Genomic DNA, 16750 nt, shown 5'->3' with positions numbered 1-16750 from the left:
TCCTCTGTGGAGAGAGGAGAACCTTCCAGAAGGATAACCATCTCTGCAGCAATCCACCAATCAGGCCTGTATGGTAGAGTGGCCAGACCGAAGCCACTCCTTAGTAAAAAGCACATGACAGCCCGCCTGAAGGACTCTCAGACCATGAGAAACAAAATTCTTTGTTCTGATGACACAAAGATTGGACTCTTTGGCGTGAATGCCAGGCGTCATGTTTGGAGGAAACCAGGCACCGCTCATCACCAGGCCAATACCATCCCTACAGTGAAGCGTGGCGGTGGCAGCATCATGCTGTGGGGATGTTTTTCAGCAGCAGAAACTGGGAGACTAGTCAGGATAGAGAGAAAGATGAATGCAGCAATGTACAGAGACATCCTGGATGAAAACCTGCTAAAGAGCGCTCTTGACCTCAGACTGGGGCGATGGTTCATCTTTCAGCAGGACAACGACCCTAAGCACACAGACAAGATATGGAAAACTCTGTGACAGTCCTTGAGTGGCCCAGCCAAAGCCCAGACTTGAATCCAATTGAACATCTCTGGAGAGATCTGAAAATGGCTGTGCACCGACGCTTCCCATCCAACCTAATGGAGCTTGAGAGGTGTTGCGAAGAGGAATGGGCGAAACTGCCCAAAGACAGGTGTGCCAAGCTTGTTAAAAAAAACTTGAGGCTGTAATTGCTGTCAAAGGTGCATCAACAAAGTATTGAGCAAAGGCTGTGAATACTTATGTACATGTAATTTCATAGTTGTTTATTTTTAAGAAATTTGCAAGAATCACAATAAAAACTTTTTCACGTTGTCATTATGGGGTATTGTGTGTAGAATTTTGAGGGGAAAAATTCATTTATTCCATTTTGGAATAAGGCTGTAACATAACAAAATTTGGAAAATGTGAAGCGCTGTGAATACTTTCCGGATGCACTGTATAACTGAGATCTCTGCATTGCTGTTATCATGTAGAATGTATGTATCATTATGGTGTGCTGGGGAATTTTTTTTTTTTTAATCTAGTCTAGATTAACCCCTCCCTTAGATTAACCTGTGATGGACCAATAAATTGATTTGAGTAACGTCCATTCTATGCATTACTTATGCATGTGAGCAAGCTAATGGGAAACTGATCATCTCTAAGGACCCAGGATATCTTGCATAAAACTCATCAAATACTCTGAAATTGTATTAGGCATATTGGTGAGCCACAAGGTCTGTGAGTGGAGTGGAGTGGAGCTATATCGTCTTGCTTTTAAATGTATACATAAATTGATTTATACTCTGAGCTTTTCTCATTCAGCCATAAGCTGTAATTTCTAGTAAGACGGCATTTGCCAATTAGCAAGGGTTTTCTTGTCATAGCTGTGGTTCATAAATTTACTATATAACTATCACGTGTATACACCAAGGTAACATTTATTTTCTATATACTTCAGCGTTATGTTTATTTATTATTTCCCTGTGATGCGACAGAATGCTGCACTTTGTATACTACCGTATTGTATGCATGTCGTACAACAGAGAAATGTCATATATCAGGGAATTGGTAATAAGCAACTCTGCTTGGTTATATAAAACAACGTATTCAAAAACTGGCAGAGGACACACACCAACACAACTGTGGCGCAGTGTATCTGCCTGCGCTGGGGGACCAAGCATGTACGGGGGAGCAGGAGGGGGACCTTTAAAGTGGACGGACAAATATTGGTGCCTGCCCCCCCCCCTCCCCCACATGTTGTAATTGGGCGCAATGATCCCGTGTTACACCCCTGTGCACCAACAATAAATTAAATCTCCATGGTCAAAGTTTAGATGAGAAAAATAAAGATATCTGTAAGGAATAAATGCTTTATCATGGTTAAGGGAAAGATATATCACACCTTCACAAGAGGAAACGTGGAGGTGTTCCCATAGTAACCAATCAGAGTCTGGTACAGTCTATAAAATGATAGGTAGAATCTGATTTCTTTGGGCAACATTTAAATGTTATACAATATTTAGGAGTCTAGTAGTAACATGCATGTAAAGAGGCATTATAACCCAAAATTACTTATTAGGGGAGAAAAAGTAAAAAAAACTTCAAACGTTTTCTTTTGCCAAAGCCAAAGAAGCATCCTGCCATTGTGCTATGATCATTTGGCCACTGGAGGCGCTGTTGTGTGACAAGCCATGTCCAAATCTACTCTCATTTTCCTGCGCACCTCAAAGTTATTGATCGCTGTGTGCATTCGCCTGGCCGTTCCGGCTGCACTCCACGCACATTGTTCCGAATTAAATTTGTGCCCTTCGAAGGAAATATATTACTTTCAGAGTAGAGTTTGATGTTTTGACATCTATAGAAAACAAAGGCAGGACAGAGAGCCCTTTAGGACAATATAAAAAAAAAAAGAAAAGAAAATGTAAGTTTAAAAAATTATTTAGCATATCGTCGTTTTTCTACAATACCGATACTGTTGTAATTCTAGTATGCTGATATATTGATACTGCTGGAACCTTTTCGGTAGCTTCTTGGCACCTGTGTGTATGAAGCCTTATGGGCCCTACACACTGCGCGATAATAGTGAAAGATATGAACGATCTCGTTCATTAACGAACGAGATACCATTCATATCTTTCAATGTGGAGGCACCAGTGATGAACGATGCGTGGTCCCGCGCTCGTTCATCGCTGGGGCCCCGTCGCTTGTGCATGCAGGCCAATATGGACGATCTGGTCCATATTTGCCTGCACTGCTATGGAGCCGGGTGACGGGGGGAGTGAAGGAACTTCACTCCCCCCGTCACTGCCCCCCCGCCGCCGGGTCGCCCGTCGGTCGTATCCGCCGTCAGGCAGCTCGGTGGCGGGTCGCGCTATGTGTAGGGCCCATTACTATGAAAAGAGATTATATGCCACAGCTGTTTTAAGAATTCAAGCTGGAACCCAGTAGTAGTCACTTTCACAATACCCTTTACAGGACGAATACACAGAGAAAGAGACCTATGAGTGATATGTATCAAACTGTATCGAGAGATAAAGTGGAGAGAGATAAAGTACAACCAATCAGCTTTAAACTGTCATTTTCAAATATAGCATTGAAAATTACAGATAGGAGCTGATTGGCTGGTGCTTTATCTCACTCCACATCATCTCTCTCCAAAGTTTGATACATCTCCCCCTATTTCTGTGCAGCCTCTGTGTGGTGCCCCCCCCCCCCCCCCCCATCTCTTACCATTTTCCCAGTGATTTCCCTATAGCACATGCGCAGATCTCTAAGAAAATGTGGAAAACGCCATTTTTCAGTGATTTCCAAGCCAGCCAGCGGAGAGGTCTTTAAGTGCGGAGTGTGTTGTGGGGGCCCTTTGGATCCAGGGGCCACACACCCCGCAAACCATGATAGATATGCCTATGACCCCCTCCCTTTCCTAGTTATATGACTCAATATAGTGAGCTCGGATGATGGACTTGGAAGTATATTAATATGCTCTCGGGGAGGTGATCCATTATTTATTGATGGTTTCTTTGTACAATAACAATTAAAATTTAAACTCAGGTGGTTGGGGCTGTTAAGACTATTTTAATGGATGAACAAGGGTAGAACATAAATCACCTGAATTGTAGGGACTGGACAACACAAAGATATATCTCTCCTTTCAGCCTTTTATTTCCTCAGACAGTGGCAGTGAGGAACATGGAGAGTAATACCGGCTCTTAGTGATGTCTAAGGCCGGCTGGTCCTCCTCATCTTTCTCTGTCTCTTCTTCTCTTATCTGAGACTTGCAAGAGCTAGAAAATCCGCACAGTTCCTATATAATGGAACCTCACACAGATTGCCAAGCGGTTCACCTATATAATGGAACCTCACACAGATTGCCAAGCGGTTCACCTTAACCTCTTAACTGGATCATTTTTGCCTCAGAAATTGGTTATTATTAATGGGATGTGGTAAATTTACCTACAATCAAAATCCTGGCGGTTTAAATCCTGACAACCATTGACCGACGGCCAAAATCCCGACAGGGTCAAAACTCCGGCATGATCAAAATACCGACATTTAAAACACCGACAAGGTCAAAATACAAACATTTAAAATGTCAACAGGTCAAAAAGTCAACATGAGTTTTTCATGATTTTTTCATTGAAACCGACTTGTTCATACTTTACCATCCCAGTGGACCGGGAGTGGGAATATAATAGTGTGCCGAGCGCAGCGAGGCACCGTGCCCGAAGCATGTCGAGCGCAGCGAGCCATGTGAGGGGATGCAGTACACTTATACGGTGTCCATGTGTTATGCACACCAGTGCCTGCAGGAATGTACTGGTGTCTGAACTGTTATGCACACCAGTGCCTGCAGGAATGTACTGGTGTCTGAACTGTTATGCACACCAGTGCCTGCAGGAATGTACTGGTGTCTGAACGGATAGGGATGCAAAACAAATGAACTCACAGACAGACTGGGAAATATGACATTACGTACACAGAAGGTGATAGGGTAACAAAATAAACACAAAGTGAACAGAGAAGCCCAGAGGCTAAGAAACTGGGTGTCTCCCTATTATTAGGAATGCTCAGATGAAAAAAGCAAGATGTTGTGTTTTAATATGTAGAGAACCCGAAATGCTGTTGCTAAGGGCAACAGCAAAACCCTAAAGGGTTACCAACGGGTGTGGCAGTAAACTCCTTGGTCAGAGATGGAATGATAGACACAAGGAGAGTCTCCACAATCCTAATCCTCACTTGCAGTGCACAGGTTCAGCTTACTGCCACTAAACTGAATACCTGAACACCTTGCACAGTGAGACAGGATTTAGGCAGGCAGTCTGAGAATACAGCCGCAAACCTGCTAAATTCACAGAGTAGCAAAAGAACCCCAGCAGGTTAAATGACTGACTCCAGTCTTACTGCTAGGTCTGGATTGGCAGAGTGTAGTACCAAATCCCCAGGCCTTTTGCAGTAAGCAACAACAAATACAAAGCTACACAGTACTGGCTAACTTTCAGGAACTGACTAACCAACAAAGATTCAGCAGCATCTGCTTAACCTGAGAAGAGGCCTTATAAAGCAGGTGCTGTCCACGCCCCACTCAGACCTCACAGACTGTGAGCACAAAAACCAGCACCGGATCCCCTGCCGTGCACAGAGCCTGTAACCACTGCACAGCAAAAGACCCGAACCGGAGTATCAGCTGCGCTCAGGTTACTCCACTAGCACTTGTCTCCCGGTTGCCATGACGACGTGGCAGCACAGGGCAGGAGACCCTAACAGTACCCCCCCTCTGACGAGGGGTCAAAGAACCCCTACCACCGGGTTTATCGGGGAACTGCGAGAAGAAAGAGCGTATCAGTCTGGGGGCATGAAGATCACAACTGCGCACCCACGACCGCTCCTCCGGGCCATACCCCTTCCAGTGCACCAAAAATGACAGCCGACCCCGAACCATCTTGGAGTCAAGAATCCTTTCAACAACAAATTCCTTCTGGCCACGTATCAGAAGAGGAGAAGGTCTTCCACTGGAAGAAGGATTACTAATCGCCCGTTTTAAAAGGGAACAATTAAATGTTTTATTGATACCCAAAGAACGGGGCAGGTCTAACTGAAATGCCACCGGATTGATTACCCTGGTGATCTTATAAGGGCCGATGAACCGGGGGCCTAACTTATGAGATGGCTGTCTCAACTTCAAATTATTTGTAGACAACCAGACGAAGTCTCCTAATTTGAAGCTGCAGGGTCTTTTCCGCTTATCAAAAACCCTTTTGGTCACTAATGACACAGACATAAGGGCTTTCTTCACTTTCCTCCAAATACCTCTAAGGACAGAAACCACAGAGGAACCACCAGGCGTGGAGTCCAGGGGGTCAAAAGAATTGGCCTTAGGATGATGCCCATACACACAAAGGAAGGGAGAGATCCCTGTAGCAGAGTGAGCCGCGTTGTTATAGGCAAACTCCGCCATGGACAGATGAGCAACCCAGTCAGTCTGACACTTGGAGACATAACACCTGAGGAACTGCTCCAAGGACTGGTTCACCCTTTCAGTCTGCCCATTAGACTGCGGATGGTAGCCTGACGACAAGCTGACAGAAATCTGGAGATCGGAACAAAATGCCCTCCAGAATTTGGCCACAAACTGGGATCCGCGGTCAGAGACCACATCAAGTGGCAACCCGTGGAGACGCACAACATGCAGCATAAATAATTCAGACAGGCGTCTGGCCGATGGCAGCCCAACCAGTGGAACGAAGTGCGCCATCTTCGAAAACCTGTCAACGACAACCCAGATGGCTGTCATCCCCGAGGATTTGGGCAAGTCCACCACAAAATCCATTGAAATGTGGGTCCATGGCTTAGATGGGATAGAGAGTGGATGTAATGGGCCAACAGGAACCCCTCTAGGAGTCTTATTTCGGGCACAGATGTCACATGCCCGAACCCACTGATCCACATCCTTAGCCACCGAGGGCCACCACACCGCCCTAGATAGCAACTCCCGAGTTCTGGCAATACCCGGGTGACCTGCCGACTTCTTGGCATGGAATTCCAGGAACACTCGCTGTCTTAACCTAGGAGGCACAAACAAAAGACCTACCGGAAGGTCTGGAGGAGCCTGCTCCTGTGCTCTAAGGACTAATGACAAGAGGTCCTGGGTAATGCCCACTTTAATACATGATGGGGACACAATGGGCATCGGCTCCTCGGTGGTCTCCTGGATTGGAGCAAAACTCAGCGAGAGCGCATCAGCCTTGATGTTTTTTGACCCAGGGCGATATGTTATCAAAAAATTAAAGCGAGCAAAAAACAAAGCCCATCGTGCCTGCCTGGCATTGAGACGCTTCGCTGACTCTAAATATGCCAGATTCTTATGGTCGGTGAGAATTGAGACCACAAACTTAGCCCCCTCAAGCCAGTGTCTCCACTCCTCGAGTGCATCCTTAATAGCCAACAATTCCCGGTTACCCACGTTATAATTCATCTCGGCAGGCGAAAATTTACGGGAAAAGTAAGCACAGGGATGAAGGCGATTATCAGACACTCCCATCTGAGAGAGCACTGCCCCAATACCCATCTCAGAGGCATCCACCTCCACCACAAAAGGACGCTCTGGATCTGGGTGTCGCAGCACCTTGGCCGAGACAAATGCCCTTTTGAGACGGGCAAAAGCCGCTTTAGCCTCACAAGACCAGTGAGCAACATCCGCCCCTTTCTTAGTGAGTGCCACCAAGGGCGCCACTATAGACGAAAATCCAGCGATAAATCGTCTATAAAAATTTGCAAAGCCCAGGAAACGCTGAAGCGCCTTCAAACTAGTGGGCTGCACCCAATCCAGGACTGCCTGTACCTTGGAACCCTCCATTTGGAAACCTTCTGGGGAGATAATATATCCTAGAAATGCGATTTGCTGAACTTCAAATTCGCACTTCTCCAGCTTCGCCCCAAGCCGGTGGTCTCTGAGTTTCTGGAGGACTAAGCGTACATGCTTCCGATGTTCCTCCAGGGAATGGGAGAAGATTAGGATGTCATCTAAGTATACAACTAAGAATCTATCCAAATATTCCCTGAGTACATCGTTCATTAAATCCTGGAAGACTGCCGGGGCATTACAGAGCCCAAAAGGCATCACCAAATATTCATAATGCCCTGAGTGGGTATTAAAGGCAGTCTTCCATTCATCCCCCTCTCTTATTCGGATTAGATTGTACGCCCCGCGTAGGTCAATCTTAGAAAAAATGGTGGCAGTACGAAGCTGGTCAAACAAGACCGAAATGAGAGGCAGTGGGTATGAGTTTTTAATCGTGATACGGTTCAATTCCCTGAAGTCGATGCAGGGTCGCAACGAACCGTCCTTTTTACCCACGAAGAAGAACCCCGACCCAACTGGAGACTGTGAAGGTCTAATAAATCCCTTAGCCAAGTTCTCCTGAATGTACTCTGCCATAGCCTGAGTCTCAGGACGTGACAGGGAGTACAACCTGCTCTTGGGAAGCTTAGCATTTGGCAACAAATCAATGGCACAGTCATAGGGGCGATGGGGAGGTAGTACCTCTGCAACTTTTTTGGAGAACACGTCCGCAAAATCTGCATAACACCCTGGCAATCCTGGCAAACTTAGCTGCGAGAGCCTGACTGGAAGGCTCAAGCAACTCCTGAAACAATCAGTACCCCAACTAAGAATCTCCCCAGAGACCCATTCAAATTGAGGATTGTGGGCCCTTAACCAGGGTAACCCCAACACCAATGGGGCAAAAGTACAGACAGTCACATAAAAGGACAATTTTTCAGAGTGTGTGGCTCCAATAAACAAAGAAATCTGGCTAGTGCAAGAGGTAATTTTACCTTGGGATAATGGTTCCCCGTTTAACCCACAAATCTCAATTTCCGATGCCAAGGGTACTAAGGGAACAGAGTGTTTCAGGGCGAATTGGCGGTCCATAAAAACCCCGTCGGCCCCACTGTCCACAAAGGCCTCAGTCTTGACAGTTTGACCGAGGATCTTCAAGGTCACCGGAATGATAAAAGTCTTCTTGGGAAATTCTGACTTCTGGCCTGACAGGATATTTCCCATCACCCTCAGGCCCTGAAGTTTTCCGGCTTTTCTGGGCATGATACTACCACATGACCTTTATTCCCACAGTACAAACACAACCACTGCTGTCTCCTCCGCGTCTTCTCACGCGAGGAGAGGCGGGTAGCCCCAATCTGCATAGGCTCCTCGGAAAATTCCTCAGAGTCTGAGGTTCCCTTGGGAAAGAAGGAAACCTCGGTCTCCCTTTCAAGCCTACGCTCTCTCAGCCGCCTATCCACCCGGATGGATAACTGCATGAGCTGATCCAAGCTATCAGGCAAGGGATATTGTACCAGTTGGTCTTTTATCTGGTTAGAAAGACCTCTTCGGTACTGGTGTCTCAGGGCTGGGTCATTCCACTGGGTATCATGGGCCAACCTCCGAAACTCCGTACAGTAAACCTCAACTGGCCTTCCCCCTTGCTTAAGGATCGAAATCTGAGCCTCGGCTGAGGCCGTCTTGTCAGGGTCATCATACAACATGCCCAGTGCCGTAAAAAAAGCATCAACACTTTTAAGCGACGGACAGTCAGGCTGCAACCCATATGCCCAGACCTGTGGGTCTCCTTGTAGCAAGAAAATCACTATGCCCACCCGCTGAATCTCCGACCCTGAAGACTGAGGCCTAAGCCGAAAGTACAGCTTGCAGCTCTCCTTGAAACAAAAGAACTGCGAGCGATCTCCAGAAAAACGATCCGGGAGATTTACTTTCGGCTCCTTAACCCCTGAAGGTGCTGCTGCTGCGGGAGTTCCGCCAGCGGCCTGGGAGGTGTGCATTTTAATGGACAAATCATTAAATTGTCGAGTCAGGACCTGCACCTGATCGACCACCTGTTGCAACGTATTTTGAGGGGTATGCTCCATATTCCCACAAAATTTCAACAGGAGTATTAGGCTGCTGAATATGTTATGCACACCAGTGCCTGCAGGAATGTACTGGTGTCTGAACTGTTATGCACACCAGTGCCTGCAGGAATGTACTGGTGTCTGAACTGTTATGCACACCAGTGCCTGCAGGAATGTACTGGTGTCTGAACGGATAGGGATGCAAAACAAATAAACTCACAGACAGACTGGGAAATATGACATTACGTACACAGAAGGTGATAGGGTAACAAAATAAACACAAAGTGAACAGAGAAGCCCAGAGGCTAAGAAACTGGGTGTCTCCCTATTATTAGGAATGCTCAGATGAAAAAAGCAAGATGTTGTGTTTTAATACGTAGAGAACCCGAAATGCTGTTGCTAAGGGCAACAGCAAAACCCTAAAGGGTTACCAACGGGTGTGGCAGTAAACTCCTTGGTCAGAGATGGAATGATAGACACAAGGAGAGTCTCCACAATCCTAATCCTCACTTGCAGTGCACAGGTTCAGCTTACTGCCACTAAACTGAATACCTGAACACCTTGCACAGTGAGACAGGATTTAGGCAGGCAGTCTGAGAATACAGCCGCAAACCTGCTAAGTTCACAGAGTAGCAAAAGAACCCCAGCAGGTTAAACGACTGACTCCAGTCTTACTGCTAGGTCTGGATTGGCAGAGTGTAGTACCAAATCCCCAGGCCTATTTGCAGTAAGCAACAACAAATACAAAGCTACACAGTACTGGCTAACTTTCAGGAACTGACTAACCAACAAAGATTCAGCAGCATCTGCTTAACCTGAGAAGAGGCCTTATAAAGCAGGTGCTGTCCACGCCCCACTCAGACCTCACAGACTGTGAGCACAAAAACCAGCACCGGATCCCCTGCCGTGCACAGAGCCTGTAACCACTGCACAGCAAAAGACCCGAACCGGAGTATCAGCTGCGCTCAGGTTACTCCGCTAGCACTTGTCTCCCGGTTGCCAAGACGACGTGGCAGCACAGGGCAGGAGACCCTAACACCATGTCAACCTATGTCGACATACGCAACAACATTTTTTTTAAAACTTGTGTCGACTTTTTGACCTGTCAGCATTTTGACCTTGTCTGTATTTTAAATGTCAGTATTTCGATCTTGTCGGTATTTTGACCGTGGGTCAATTGTTGCCGGTATTTTAACCATCGGGATTTTGATTGCAGGTATTTCATGCTAAACCCATTATTAATATTGTAATAATTACATCCAATAATTATTATGTGGTGCAATGCTCCCCCCCCCCCCTGCCCCGTGGCAATCATGTCATTGTAGTCCTGCTCCCTGCTTTTCAGTCTCGGTGATCAGTGCATTGAATGGCAAGGGGCAGGGCCACAACAATGCGATCGCGCATCCATGCCCCCATACCGCCCACCTGTGATGAGGCCACGCCCCCTGTAATACCGACCTGGCTGCTCCCTCCCGCACAGGGCAGCCAGATGGTCAGCAAGCCTGGGAAAACATGAAACCACAAATGAACCACACGGCATATGTACAATACTTTTATTTATTAGAATAAATGAGCTGTACATTTGTTGATTTTTGGTGCAATTACCAATTCTGAGCAGGATTATAACAATGAAAACAATGTAATTAATCAGCTTTACTAAAAACCGGTTCAGAACATGCAGGTTACAGTGGTACTTGTAGTGCACCGGCTTTGGTTCGAGCAAAGAATCTATGCGGAAATGAGTAGCTTTAGTGAAAACAGTTCAGCAATAAGGAAGCTTCACTGCTCTTTCCTCTAGATGTAATATATAACAGGTAATAACAGGTGCAAATCAGCAGAGCCTAAGGGGTATCAACTACTAAAACCCCCCTCCTGTATAGTCAACCAGCAGTGGGCAGTGTATGAGATGGAAGGGAATGAAATATAACACAGGCTTCTCTCCCCTAGCTGTGGCTCCTCTGTCAACCTGAGACCAGATCTGCTGAGCTCCTCTTTGTGGAGCAGACGCTCCCAAGGTCCCTCAGTACCATCCTACAGAGAAGGCCTTCATGCAGCCTGGGTCCTGACAGTCTCTTTTCCTGTCTGTGTCCTCCTGGACTTCCAGCAGGGATCCTCACCACAGACCTCCTGTGGTACTCACTACCCGGGTCATCTGTGGGTCTTACGCCAGCTTGATCCTCTCATTGTGGCAGCTCTCTGTGTCAGTGCCTCAGTTGCTGACCCCAGACCTTTCCTGCCATCTCCATCTTCCTGGCCTCTCGGCATCCGCTCTCTCCCGCCAGTCTGTGCTGAACTCCTGGCTGCTACATGGTGAGACTGCTCCATAGGTACATTCCCATCTGCCTGAGCTCCCGCCTGATCCTCGGCTGCCTCTCTTATTCCCTCCTGCTGGGTGTTCCACCTCTCCTCTGGGTCTCTATCACCATACTAGCCTGGGATCCTCTGGCGACAACCAACCCCTGGGCTCCTTTACTCTGCATCCTGAGTCTACAAACAGCTGGGAGGGGGGTTTCTAGGGGATTTATGTTGCTGGCCTGCTCAGGGTCCATGCCAGAATCTCCTGCACATGCTCAATGAAGGTCGTGGAGAAAAGGTCACTTAAAATTCACAAAGCTGCTCTGTAAGTTGAGTGGTAAAGCACTAAACAAAAAAAAACTGAAGGGGCTATAGGACTGGGATCTCTATATATGGACAAAGTACATTACTTTATGGGGTACCACATTTATATGATACCACAACTAAAAAGTAACCGGAGACCTGGATGGTGTTGAGGCCTGGATGGTGCATAGGGATAGATGACTCTGCCAATGGGAGTCAACAATCCAGAAAAAGAGATAAGAGACCAGGCTAGTGGCCATAGCAGTCCATGTGGAAACTGAGCATGGTAGGCCAAACAGTCAGTCAAGGCCTGGTTCCTGTTAGGGCCTAAATGATATGGGGGACCAAATCAGCAGTAGGCTACTAGGTGTAGGGAACAGGTGGTTTGTCAGCCCAGGCCCATTTCTCCAGCTCCTGTAGGGGCTCAGACTGTGTTGAGGGCCAGGATGGTGCTGAGTCCAGCAAGGACCAGGCGGCATGGGGCCCATGGATCCTGCTGGATGATAGCTACATATCAAGTATAGGTTCAATTAAGGCCAATTCCTGGTCTAAGGACCTGTATAGCAAGTGGACCCTTTACATGTCCCCAGGTGAACTTGTGGACCTGCAGCTACAGAGGCCAACATCAATCACAGGTTGTGTTGCAGTTGAATCAAGAAAGGCCTGGTGAGGCCCAGCATACAATAGATTTCCTGGTGATGGTAGAATGGGGATACCTGCCCTGCCCCCTGGATTCTCCCTCAGGTGGTCCCAAGAGCAGGAAGGCATCACCACTGACCAATGCCCAGATAGGTGAAAGTATATGGATCTCTCCATAGCTTGATGACCTTAATTAGCTGCAATGAGAAGTGCTGCAATGGAAAGCACGTAGGCAGGCAGCTGTCCAACAGGGTATCTCAGATTGGTTGCAGTAGCTTGGCTTTTGCTGCTTAGTTCTGGCCCCCCGGGAGCTCACCCAGCTTGCGACTGTTCTCAGTTATGACGGGCCTGTCTGCAAAAGCTGCTCATGAATGCAAATACCCATTGAGATAATCGTCTGGCATTATCTCAATGCAAAAAAGCAGGGAACCATGGTGAGTAGATTCAGTTAGTGTTCAGTCCAAAATGGAGAATAGAGAAGAAATGTGATCTAAGTGACTTTGACTGTGGGATAATTGTTGATGACAGTAGGGGTGGATTGAGTATCTCAGAAATTGCTTATATCCTGGAATTTTCTCTCAAGAGTTTCTAGAGTTTACAGAGAATAGTGCACAAAACATAAACAATCCATAGAAACAGAGAATTTAATTGCAGATAAGAACCACTTGGCCCATCTAGTCTGCCCTAAACACATGTACATGCACACACTAGGGTTTATTATTTGTTGAGAGCCAATTAACCTGACAGTATATTTTTTGAATGTGGGAGGAAACCAGAGTACCTCGTGGAAACCCACGTACTATGGGGAGAATATGCAAACTCCACACCCCATGACCTCGGGGGTGAGTGGCAGCCATGATAACCATTACACTATCTGTACTGCCCCAGTAAGTGACAATTCTGTGGGCAATAATGCCTTGGTAATATAGATATAGGGGAGATGTATCAAGCCTTGGAGAGCGATAAAATGGAGAAGTTGCCCAAGCAATTAATTAGCTTCTGTAATTTCCCAGACTGCGCTACATCAATGACAGAAGCTGGTTGTTTGCTTTGGGCAACGTCTCCACTCCCCACTCTTATCTCTCTCCAAGGCTTGATAAATCTCCCCCTAAGAGAGTTTCAGAGGAGAGGTCAGACAGTGACAGTAACTCAAACTACCATCCCCATAGCTGGTTACAAGAACATTACAATGATTCCATTGTTCTCAAATGGTCTCCACAGCCACTAGAACAATAGAGAACCTTTGTGATGTGGTAGAACGGGAGATTTGCAGCATGAATGTATACTTACAACAGTGGCATCCTGAAGAGTGTCTCTGAACACAAAGCTCATCCATGGAAGTGGGCTACAGCAGCAAAAGACCACCGTGAGTGCCACTCCTGTCAGCTAAGAACATCATACCAGGCTCACCAACACCGGGCAGGTGAAGATTGTACAAATATTGATTGCTCTTGATTTTTGCTGGAACAAGTAGATTGCTGGGTCAGACTACTGTATGGTGCAAACAATATAAATCCATGGATCCATCCTGCCTTGTGTCAATCAATGGTTTATACTGATTTAAGCGGTGTAATGGTGTGGGGCAGGTGTGGTGTTGAGTGGCCCACAGGGGAACATAGGAAACCCCCAGTGGGCCCCCAAGCCTGGGTCCCCCATCTCCTCTAGGGAATTAGGTTATAGACTGTGCACTTGAATATACATTATACATACATTACCTTATACTGCACAGGATTATGGTCTATTTTCTACTCGCGGCACAATGAACAAGATTTAAATATTGCCAAGGCACACTCAAATATAATGGATATGCATGGTGCAGTTGCATGTCCTAGGATGTCATGTCACAGCTTCTCCATAGGTAAAGCCTGAGTCACATCTGAGAAAGCCAGAAGAGCCCAACACTGCCCGGGACCAAAATTAGAACTGGCTCTGTAATCACTAAACCCACCAGTATTGATCGTTCCAGGGCCTCAGTAGCGGCAAAACACTGATGGGCCTGGCTGTGTTCTATGGCGGCACACCTGGAGACTGCTTCTATGGCAGCACACCTGGAGACTGCTCAGGGCACAGTGGTTGAAAAACACTGCTGTAGCATATGCAGAATCAGACCAATCGGATAATGTTCTTTTCACAGATTTACTCTGATTCTTTAATTGTTTTGTCCTTAAATGAGGTTATCACTGAAACACTGTAACAGTAATAAACAACATAACAACAATGGAAATTGGGTTCACATAAAGCCTTACATAGCCAAAGATAAATAGGGATACCCTACAATAAAAATCTATACATATGATAAAACTGTAAGGGTTGTGTCTGTACATAGACATTTTTGTTGTTGAGAATTATACTTCTAGGGACTATTCATGGACCATCGAGACAAAAAATATGTCTGTTTGTCTGTACGTTCTGGCATCACTATTGTATAGCTTAGTGACCTAGAAAATGACTGAGGTATGTATGGTCTCCATCTAACATCAGGGAGAGGAACAATAAATGAACAACCAGACGCTTGCAGTGTGCAGGCTCCTCAAGTCCAAAAGGGATGCGGTTATGTGACCAGCGGTCACAATACCAGTGCCGCCATCTCGAACACTGACTAGCCCGCCGGTTGGCATGCCGAGCAACAGGAACTATTCCCATAGAGTGGGAATAGAACCTGCGGCAAACGAGCCCGTAAGTGGCTTTGTTGTGCTGACTGACAAACCCCACCCCTCCCCTCCCCCCGCTGGCCACCTCCCAAACAGGATCCCAGCGTCAGTATGGTGACCGCCGGTCTCCCAACCGCCGGTCACCCAATACCTGCCGATCCAAAATGACTATACAGTATGAGTGGAATTATCAAACTCACTTAGTGCGGCTGTACTCCCAGCGTATAGCACTGCACTGACAGCTGGTGTTTCGGTCATGCCTCTGCGGACCTAGTCTACTTTTGAAAAAGCATGTCAGGGAGATGTGACAGTAACACCTATCAGCGCGGACGTGTACTGCTACATCTGAGAGGCGTGTCATAACAATGACTGACATCCAAATGTAAATGAGCCCCAAAGTTAGTAAGATCTATTTGTTGAAGAAAAGACTCTGATATTTTGCAGAATTTGTTTGTGTATTGTGTTTTACAAAAGCTTCCATATACTGTAAGTGGCCATGAAAAACTTTATTTAAAATGCATGTAGCCATAGGGATCATAGTGCCTTATCACCAATGCAGGAAAATGGCGCTGATGATCCCATCTGAATGTATGTATCTCTGATTTATTTCCCCCCCCCATGAATGTCACAGCTGCATAATGGGGGTAAGGTGCAATCAGGGAGATTGCTGGACTATTCAGGGAGCCAGGGAGATTGCTTCTATTTCAGGGAGTCTCCTGCAGAATGAGGGAGCGTAGCCGAGTATGTTTATACCAACAGAATAATGTGCAAAAAGGCGGCAAACTACATGTACAGTAGTTTAATTTGGACTACATGGTCTGCCTGGTAGTGGTATCACTTCCTATAGCAACAATATTAGCACATGGTCCCAAAGGCCAAAGCGCAACAAAAAAGCAAAAAACATTACACTGTTCAACACTTAAGTCACATAATCGGTCAGGCAGAGATGTACCTCTCTGCCGGTAACCTCAGGGTAACGTGTAAAACGTGGCACTGGTGCTCCCGAACTGTGCATCTCATGTGGAACACAGAACTGGATATATGCAGCTAGCTCCTCCTGTGGAATGCAACAACTTCTAATGCAGCCAGTGTCGGACTGGGGCATGAAGGGCCCACCGGGGGAATGCTGCTGTAGGGCCCCATGCTCTAAGGTGTAGCCAGGTTCCAGTGGGGGCGTGGCCAGCCACCACGGAGGTTTGACTAACCATTACATGTTCTGTGCCCCTTGGTAGATATATAATAAACCAAATTATTGTGAAGAATAATGTAACATATGCATAATGCATAAATCCAGTGCACTAGGATAGTCTGGAACTAGATCCCTAGAGGAGGAGGAGGGCCCACAGGCAGTAGGGCCCACCGGTGGTTTCCCCTGTTCCCCTGTGGGCCAGTCCGATCCTGAATGCTACCAGTCAGCAAGCAACATCAGTGCACATGTGCAGACCAGTATGGACCATACTTGCCTACTCTCCCGGAATGGCCGG

Source organism: Pseudophryne corroboree, chromosome 5, assembly GCF_028390025.1.
Source record: "Pseudophryne corroboree isolate aPseCor3 chromosome 5, aPseCor3.hap2, whole genome shotgun sequence".
Lineage (NCBI taxonomy): Eukaryota > Metazoa > Chordata > Amphibia > Anura > Myobatrachidae > Pseudophryne > Pseudophryne corroboree.
The sequence above is the reverse complement of the archived record's forward strand: the minus strand, read 5'-3'. Positions refer to the sequence as shown.